The sequence below is a fragment of the Carettochelys insculpta genome, chromosome 3 (genome assembly GCF_033958435.1).
Source record: "Carettochelys insculpta isolate YL-2023 chromosome 3, ASM3395843v1, whole genome shotgun sequence".
In the NCBI taxonomy this organism is placed as follows: domain Eukaryota; kingdom Metazoa; phylum Chordata; order Testudines; family Carettochelyidae; genus Carettochelys; species Carettochelys insculpta.
The window spans coordinates 189,171,686-189,181,722 of record NC_134139.1 but is presented as its reverse complement, the minus strand read 5'-3'; the positions used below and the strand labels follow the sequence as shown (position 1 = coordinate 189,181,722).

Sequence of the window (10,037 nt, the reverse complement as noted above, 5' to 3'; positions counted from 1 at the left end):
GTTCCTGAACAGCCCCAGTCCAAAGCTTGACAAAATTAAAAAAAAAAAAGGAAAGGCAAAACAAAATATAAATTATTTCTCAATTGTAGGATGCGCTGCATGAACATTGACCTTTATGTGAACTCAGAGTTATTTGTGGGAGAGGGAACTGTTTTGTGCTTTTCAGCACTGACCTATCATTTTGAATTGATTTTCCTTGTGTGATTTCTGCTTCCATTGCATTCTTGGAACACTATTGGCTCCCTCTTGTGGCCAATATATCATCTGCCAGTTCTCTACTCAGCGAAGATTAGCGCTGTCAATAATGTGCTTTGTGTTGAAAATACATTCTTTTGCTTTTGTAACTTGTTTTTTCATAATGTCTTGCAACTTTGGTATTCAAACTCTACTGCAGCTGATTAAAACAATGCAGCATTTTACAGTTTATAGCAACTGCAGAAGCAAACTGGGGTAAAGCACAGGATTTGTCATTATAGTTTCATGGAAATAAAGGACCCAATTAAAGAATTCTACACTTTAGATGCCCATGGTAGTCTTCTGTCCCTAGAAGGATGGAAAAATTGGACTTGCAGCTGGCAATGAACATAGGCCAGATGAGCCCAGAATGGACAGCGAATGACTGTGCTTCACGCATCCAAAATACGTAGGCAAACTATTGATTAATCACGGTTAACTCAAAAAATTGTGATTAATCGCAGTTTTAATTGCAGTGTAAAACAATAGCAATAAACTCTGGAAGCTCCATCCCCAGGGCTGGAAGCCAGCCTGGGGGACACCAGCAGCTCCAGCAGCCCCAGGGAGCAGGCCTAGGTCAGGCAAACTCCAGCAGCCCCAGGGCAGGGGAACTCCAGCAGTGACATGGAGCCCTGCTGGCAGCTCCAGCTCCAGCCCCAGGACCTAGCAGCACTGGGGGAACTCTGGCAGCCCCAGGGCAGGGAGCTGGCAGAGGCACAGAGCCCCATCAGCAGCTCCAACCCCAGGACATGGTGGTGCCAGGGAAACCCTGTCAGCCCCAGGGCTGCATGCCGGCAGGGGTGCAGACCTCTGCCAGCAGGAGCCTGGGGAACCCCAGCAGCCCTGGGGCGAGAAACCCCTCCAGCAGCTCAGAGTGAGGAAAGGCAGTGTTACCGTAGAATCTTGAGGTATAAGCACTCGTGTTGCACGTATCTTGGTTTAACTTGACTCAGGGTAGTGTGGCTCTGGTGCCTGGCTCTGGGCTGCCCACCACTCAGGGGAGCCAGGAAACTGACCAGCACTGCATCAATGATCAGTTTCCTGTCTCCTATGAGTAGTGGGGAGCTGAGAGCCAAGCTCCATCTCCCCTCCTCACAGGAGCCAGGAACCTGACCAGATCTGCTGCACTGGTCAGTTTCCCTGCTCCTGTGGGCTGCAGAGAGCTGGAGCCTGGCACCCAGCTCTGTGCCACTCACAGGAGACAGGAAACTGATCAGCACAGCAGTCAGAGGTGCTGGTCAGTTTCCTGGCTCCCCTGAGTAATGCGAAATTTTACTTATGCAGGGTTGCACAGGAACACAACCTCCCCATAAGTCGGGGGTCTCCTGTACTCACATGCTCAGTTCTGCTTGCAGAAGGGGAAGCAGCATGTTTGTGCCAGTTATTTGAAAGTTCCGGTTGAACGAATACTGGATAAAACAGTTCACTGTATTATAGACATCAAAATTTTCGAATATATAGAAAACATCCAAAACAATTAAATAAATGGTATTCCATTATTGGTTAACAGTGTCATTAATCGTGCGATTAATCATGATTCATTTTTAATCACACAGACTAGAGAAATGGGTGGAGGGAAATAGGATGAAGTTCAATATGGATAAATGCAAAGTACTCCAGTGAGGAAGGCACAACAAGTTTTGTACATACAAAAGAGGAAGGGACTGCCTAGAATGTAGTACTGCAGAAAGGGACCAAGGGGGCACAGTGGACCACAAGCTAAGTATGAGTCAATAACATGACACTGTTGCAGACAAAGCAAACGTGATTCTGAGATGCGTTAACGTAGACATAACTGTACTCTGCACTGATCAGGCCTCAGCTAGAGCACTGTGTCTAGTTCTGGGCACCCCATTTTAGGAAAGATGTGGAGAAATTGGAGAGCATCCAGAGAAGAGCAATTAAAACGATTAAAGTTCTAGAAAACGTGATCTGTGATAGAAGATTAAAAGAATTGGGTTTCTTTAGCTTGAAAAAGAGAAGGCTGAGAGGGGACATGTTAACAGCTTTCAAGTGCCGAACTTCATTTGCTCCCATCCGTCAGACAAACACCTACAAGACCTTTAGCAATCATTCTTAAAAACTACCAGAGCTAACTGAGGAAAGAAGAAACAGACTGACAGAGCCAGATGTGTACCCAGAAGCCACCTGCTACAAGACAGGCGCAACGAAGAAAATGACAGAACACCAGTGACCGTCACCTACAGCCCCCAGCTAACACCTCTCCCATGCATCATCAGTGATCTACAACCCAGCCTGGACAGTGACCCTTCATTCTCACAGACCTTGCAAGGCAGGCCTGTGCTCGCCTACAGACAGCCTGATAACCTGAAGTAAATTCTCACCAGTAACTGTAGACCACACCACAGTAACTTTAAATCAGGAACCAATCCCTGCAACAAACCTCTGTGCCAACTCTGCCCACACAGCTGCAGCGACATCATCACAGGACCTAACCACATCAACCACACCATCAGGGGCTCATTCACCTGCACATCTACTAATGTAATATATGCCATCGTGTGCTGGCAGTGATCCTCTGCCATATACATAGTCCAGTCTGGCCATTCTCTATTTAAAAGAGTAAACGGGCACAAATCAGATATCAGGAATGGTAACATACAAAAACCTGTAGGAGAATACTTCAATCTCCCTAGACACTCAGTAGCAAATCTAAAAGTAGCCATCCTGCAACAAAAAAAAAACCTTCAAAAACAGACTTCAAAGAGAAACTGCAGGGTACAATTAATTCACAAATTTGACACCATCAATTTAGGATTGAAAAAAGACTGGGTATGGCTGGCCAACTACCAAAGCAGTTTCTCTGCTCTTGGTGTTCACACCTCTGCATCAGCTGCTGGGCGTGAGCAACGTCTTCCCTGATTGAATTGACCTCATTAACTTTGGCTTTCCTCTTGATTGGTAATTCACTTCTTTTCATGTGCCTGTGTAACCCTTCTGCCAGTAGCAACTGGCAGCAGCCAGGACTGGGTTCAGTATCTAAGGATTCCTTTTCATCCATCTCACACAGAACCAGCTCAAGCTCACAGCCAGTAGCCTGGAAAATTCACACGCACCTCGGAGAGGCAATGCTTCCCCACTCACAAGCAGAGTCTGAGCATAGAAAAGAAACTATTCATGAAAGGGGCAGAGAAGTCACATGGCATTAGCCTGGGTAAATACCACACCCAGAGTTCATAACCAACCCCCAAGTAACTGTCCCAGCTCAAGTGGATTGAACAGTGTCCTTGACTCTCAGGCTCGCCAGTCCAACACTGTGAGGCTGTGTCTACACTTGCAATCCTCTTTCATAAGAGGCATGAGAATAAGGGAAATTGAAAATGCAAATGAGGTGCAGATTTACATACCTGACACCTCATTTGCATATTCTTATTTCGAAATAGCTTCTTTCGAAAGAAGAAAACCAGTGTAGACAATGCAAGTGTTGACCCAGCCTAAGAGTCCCATTCACATACCCAAACTTTCTCTTTCAAACTTTCCCACTTCAGATGCTCCACATACAGCTCTGTCCAGTCAGTGTAGACCCTGAGTTCCCTCATTGACCCTGAGGCAATGCCACCTTTGTGCTGGTCCTGTAGTCCACTTGCTCCTGTCAGCTGCCCCACTGGCCACCTGCCACTTCTACCGGCTGCCTGCTGGTTGCTTCTGCCAGCTGCCCACCACTTCTCCTACCAGCCACCCACCAATCGCTCCTGCCAGACGCCTGGCTGACTGCCTGTCCACCACTTTGTGGGTTTGGCTTGAGTCAAAACCCTGTGATTTCGGCTCTCAGTGACTTCAGCTGCCACCCTGTGATTTTAGCTCTCAATTTCAGTATCCACCGGGGTGGATTCTCACACAAAAAGAATAAAGACTCTAGCATACAGCTTTTAGTTCTGTCTTTGAACAGAGGTGTGGAAGGACTGGTTAAACCAGGCTTGTGGGTATATGGCCAAGGCTCAGGGTCACCTAAGGCTCCCAACCACTTAGTTCAACAAGCAACCTCTCCCACCTCACAATGTTCATATGTGAGGAGCCCTGTGCGATCCATATCTTAACAGCAACGATGACTGCCCTGTATCCTCACAACAACTCCAACCATTGGTGAGATTCCACAATTCTTACACTGCGTTACAGCATAAATTGTGACTTTACAACAACAACTCATTGCTTCACCTGCTACCCATGAGGTTTTGTTTGCAAGGCATTACATATGCACACCTTTGCATTTTCATGCAAATTATCTCTAAAGGACACATTCCTCAAATCCTTCAGCAGTATTGAGCTCCTGCTGACACATTCCTTATACCTATGTACACCTGCCTCTGGAATTTCCACTACACGCGTCTGACAAAGTGGATCTTTGCCCATGAAAGCTTATGCTCCAAAAATCTGTTAGTCTGTAAGAGCAACGAAGGGTCCTGTGGCACCTTATAGACTAACAGAAAAGTTTAGAGCATGAGCTTTCGTGAGTTAACTCACTTCTTCAGATGCTGGTCATGGCTACCCCTCTGATACTTAGTCTGTAAGATGTCACAGGACTTCTTGTTTTTGCAGATACAGACTAACAAGGCTACCTGTGTGATAAATAAATTATGTATCATTAATCACATGCAGCGGAAGACAGATAACATTTAATATTCTTGTAAGAGTCTCCACCCACTGTTAAATAGTTTAATTCAGCTTATCTGCTGGAGGTTAACTTTAAATTAATGTTCCTCTTAAAGTGCTTTTTTACTATTCTTTCAAAATGATTAATGGATCCAGCTACATTTTAATAGCCTACTGTAAACATCTTATAGGATGCATTAGCAATAAATTGTTAACAGATGGTGATGTTTTAAAATGTACTCCAGACAGCACAGTTTTGTGCTTTCATTCAGTCTGACCTCCTGATGAGGGGTACACAGGCACTTTTTTGAGCTACAGGGAGCTCAGTTCTGGATGGCCATGGTCAATTTCCACATGGGATTATTAAATCAGCTCAATTTTGCTTTGCACTGCCCCAGTGCTACAGGCAGCAGGTGAGCATGGAGGACCTGGTATGAGACTTTGACCAATTTAAGTGCAAGCTGATGACGCTTGAGGGAGCGGTGTCTAACGTCTGTAAAATGCATTTGTTTTATGTTCCTCTCCTAAGTCTCAGGCCGTCGCTTTATTTGCTGCCAGTCCTGAAGATCACATTTTGTTGCCTCATCCCACGAATGTGTCACTGAAATTGATGACATATGAATGTGACAACAATGACAACGAAGAATATTCAATGTGTCAAAGGTTTAAATGATGTTTAGATCACAGTTTGTCTGTGACAATTTGCCCTAACTGTCCTACAGATTTTTGCAATGGGAATATTCATCCATTGGAAGGATTTTTGGCTTGTATTATTCAGCAGGTCAGATTAGATGACTGCAGTGATTCCTTCTGGCCTTAACGTCTGTGAATTATCAAATACTAAACGCAAGGTTTTTTAACCACAGATATCACAAGTGGAGATCACCTGGCCAAAATTCTCCTTATTCCTACCTGTACCGTGGAACAATGTGCTGTATTCCCAAAGACTGTCACCCTCCACTTGAGAACAATGATCCCCTTTACTCTTTTCCACTCATGTGCAAATGTGCACCACCAGCAGAAACAAAAAGCCTAGCTGTGGGTGCTCTACTAATCAGCTGGGTGGCATTTGAATTTCTCATGATTAGCCGCACAAGCACATGGCTTACAGGGGAATGCTGCCCTAAAGGCATCTGCCTTTTAGTATTTAAAGCTCTTTGGGAAGGAGTGTTGTGTGATGTAAGACATTAATTGCAAGTTAGATAAATAGTGAATTGCTCACCTTTTACCAGATCTGTAAATTTATTTTGTGATACATTGGTATGAGATATACTCCATATACTTTTGCATTCACATGTCCCCATTTAACCATGGGCTGGTCTGTGATCTAAACATCATTTAAACCTTTGACACATTGAGTGTTCATCGTTGTCACATTCATATGTCATCGATTTCAGTGACATGTTCGTGGGATGAGGCAACAAAATATGATCTTCAGAACTGGCAGCAAATAAAGTCATGTTAAAATGATCAAGAGTCAAGCAACAGATTAAAGTACAATCATGCGACTTTGGAAATATATGGTTTAATCATTCACTTGACAACATAATGATGTTTTTCTCCATTAGGCAAGGAGTGCTTTCTGGTGGGAAATGATAGCTTGTAATCTTAAAGCATTGTGGTTAAATAGATGGCACGCACCATTTTAATCCTCAATTTATGGGCAGAGAATGAAGCACAGAGAAGTTAAATAATTTGCCCTAAATCCTAGAAAAATATTAGGGACAGAATCCAGCTTGCTTGGTTCCATGCTTTAACCACGAGACATTCTGTTCCCCCTCATTAGCTTAATAAAATAAAGCATTATGGGGAGTAAAGAGCACCAAAGAACTAGGAGTCACCAAGTGAAATGAATAGGGAGCAAGTTTAAAATAAAGAGAAGGAAGTATTTCTTCACACAACACACAGTAAACCTGTGGAACTCTTTGCTAGAGGACGTTGTGAAGGCCAAAACTACAACAGGGTTCAAAAAATCCAATAACATTCATGGAGGATAGATCCATCAAAGGCTATTGGCCAAGGTAGGCAATGATGGCATCCCTAGCCTGAGTTTGCCAGAAGCTGGGAATGAGCAGCAGGGGATGGATCATTTGATGACTACCTGTTCTGTGTAGTTCCTCTGGACCAACTGACATTGTCCAGTATCAGAAGAAAGAATATTAGGCTGGATGGATATTTGGCCTGACCTCATATGACCATTCTTATGTCCTTGTGTAAAATTAAACAAATAAGTAGCATTAGTATAATCTACTCACGTCAGGCTTCTCTAGTTCCTCCGTCACAAAATGCAGGTTCTTCCATCCATCATAGGACAACGGTCCCTGACAAAATGACATTCCAACTGGCCCAATGCCCGCAATTGTATTTTGAAAGGCATCCTGGAAACTTTGTTTGTCCGTTGACAAGCAACACCACACCACCTATCACAATCACCAGCAAAGCTAACAGTTTGGTGGCTGTAAATACATTCATAATGGCTGTGGCCAGCCTCACATTCAGACAATTAATGAAGGTTAAAAGCAAGATACAGCTAGCAGCTGCACACTTGATCACAACCAGAGGGGTTGAGCATCCTTGGTAAAATGGAGCAACAGCACATTCAGCAAAGCTTAAAGAGACAGCTGCAACGATGGCAGACCTTACCAAGATGATGGAAGTATATGCAAAAAGGAAAGCAGGAAGAGAACCAAAATTCCTTAAGATATAAATATAGTCCCTCCTGGCTCTTTGATTATGGTCCCAAGTTCAGCATAAGACAGGGCTCCAAACATGGCCGGCAGACTACAAACAGCCCAGATGATGAGATTAACTTCAGGGCTACCCATATGGTACAGCATCCACTCTGGAGACATAAAGATCCCAGATCCCATCATGATGCCAACAATCAATGACACAGCTCTAATCAATCCAATCTCTCACTTCAGCCTTAAACTCCCAGTCTCTTCATTTAGATCTGCAGCCAAACTAGAAGAATCTAGTCTCCTCCTTTTCCTCATAATGGAGCTGTTAATATATGCTGCTTCAGAGAAGGTGTAAAATAGCAGAACTCAGTGTTTCAAGTCAGGACTGTCTCAATCCTTAGGGTCACAGTTAATAATTGTCAGAGGTAACCACAGCTAGTCCTGTGGCACCTTATAGACTAACAGATATTTGGGAGCATAAGCTTTCGTGGGCAAAGACCCCCTTGCATCTGATGAAGCAGGTCTTTCCTCATGAAAGCTTATGCTCCAAAATATCTGTCAAGTAGCACTTTAAAGACTAACAAAATAATTTATGAGGTGAGCTTTCGTGGGACAGACCCACTTCTTCAGACCATAGCCATACTTCTTCAGCCATGGCCTTTCCGGTACAGACATCAAAACATTCCTGATCCACAAACCAGTTAGTCTACATTTTAATGGAATGGGCCATTCTGTTAATGACTTAAGAGTTTGCATCTTATTGAAGAAGAATTTTCAGTCTACTTTAGAAAGAGAAGCTGCTGAACTCTCTTTCATATTCAAATTCGACACATTAACACGTGGTTTGAACCGGGATGCAAATTTTCTGGGGCATTATAGGGGCTCTTTGGCATACTGGGCTTAATCTAACTCTTGAATTCCCTCCCTCCCCCCACCCCTCTGCTCTCTGATTTGCTCACCTTGATAATTTTTTTCTGATTTGTCAACTTTGATTACTATTTTTGGTTCTCTATGCCTTAAATAGAGTCTGTTCTGGTATGGCTATGGTCTGAAGAAGTGGGTCTGTCCCATGAAAGCTCCCCTAATATTATTCTGTTAGTCTTTAAAGTGCTACTTGACTGCTTTTTTGTTTTGATAGTATGTAGACTAGCACGGCTCCCTCTCTGTTACTATCCAAAATATATGTTAGTCTATAAGGTGCCACAGGACTTCTGGTTGTAGTTAATATTTACAACAGTTAAATAAGTTACTTCAGATATTACTGTTCTGCCATTTATAAACTTGTCATGTGATATATGAACTTACTTTCCATTTAGTACCATCTGATCCCACTGTAATAACCGCAAATTGTTACTCACAATGTTGGCTCAGGTCTTTTCGCTCTGACTGCAGGCAATAGGATTCATCTGCACTTAGCACTCGACAGCTGGTGCTCAGCGCCTGGCAGCATTGTGTAATACTGATTAGCTTGCATTTTGCACTTCTGTGTAAATCCAAAGACAAGCTGCAGACTAGCTAAATTCCCACACACATATGTAGTTTACTCTCTAAGGCTGATTTAAAGTCACTGTTTAAGCACTTTTCAAAAGTGGTACTGTAGACCCTGCATGCTGCTGGAGAAGTTGCCTTGTTTTTTTCCATTCAATATGAAGAAGCTGTTTAACTGGGTCTTCTCCAAAAGGATGATCATAGAATCATAGAACACTAGACTGGAAGGGAGCTCAAGAGGTCATTGAGTCTGGCCCCCTGCCTTCATGACAGGACCAAGCACCGTAGACCATCCCCAATAGATGTCCATCTAAGATGATTAAAAAATTCTGATGAAGTGAGTCTGTGCTCACGAAAGCTCATGCTCAAGACTTTTCTGTTAGTTTATAAAGTGCCACAGGACCCTTCGTTGCTGTTACAGATCCAGACTTACACGGCTACCTCTCCGATACTATCTAAGATGATTGTGTCTTGTTTGGCTTAGCCCTCCTTTCAGTTTCTAAATCAAGGACAGTGCAAGTGAGGTGAATATTCTGTCACAAACAATCCACACACATCATGCCTGCAATCATGGAATCATAGAATCATAGGGCTGGAAGGGACCTCAGGAGGTCATTGAGTCCAACCCCCTGCTTCAAGCAGGATCAACCCCGCAACTAAGTCATCCCAGCCAGAACCTTGTCAAGCTGGGACTTAAAACCTCTATGGATGGAGAATCCACCACCTCTCTAGGCAACACATTCCAGTGCTTCACCACCCTCCTGGTGAAATAGTTTTTCCTAATATCCAGCCTACTCCTCTCCTTCTGTAATTTCAGACCATTGCTCCTTGTTCTGCTATCTGATACCACTAAGAACAGTTTCTCTCCATCCTCTTTAGAGCTCACCTTCAGGAAGTTAAAGGCTGCTATTAAACCTTCCCTCAGTTTTCTCTTCTGTAAATTAAATAAGCCCAAACCCCTCAGCCTCTCCTCATGGGTCATGTGCTTCAGCCCCTTAATCATTTTTGTTGCCCTTCGCTGAA

At 43.6% G+C, this 10,037-nt stretch overlaps 1 pseudogene; it reads right to left on the bottom strand.

The window, feature by feature from the left end:
• Positions 1-7,082: 7,082 nt before the first annotated feature.
• On the bottom strand, positions 7,083-7,841 carry LOC142010734 (b(0,+)-type amino acid transporter 1 pseudogene; annotated as a pseudogene).
• Positions 7,842-10,037: the final 2,196 nt, after the last annotated feature.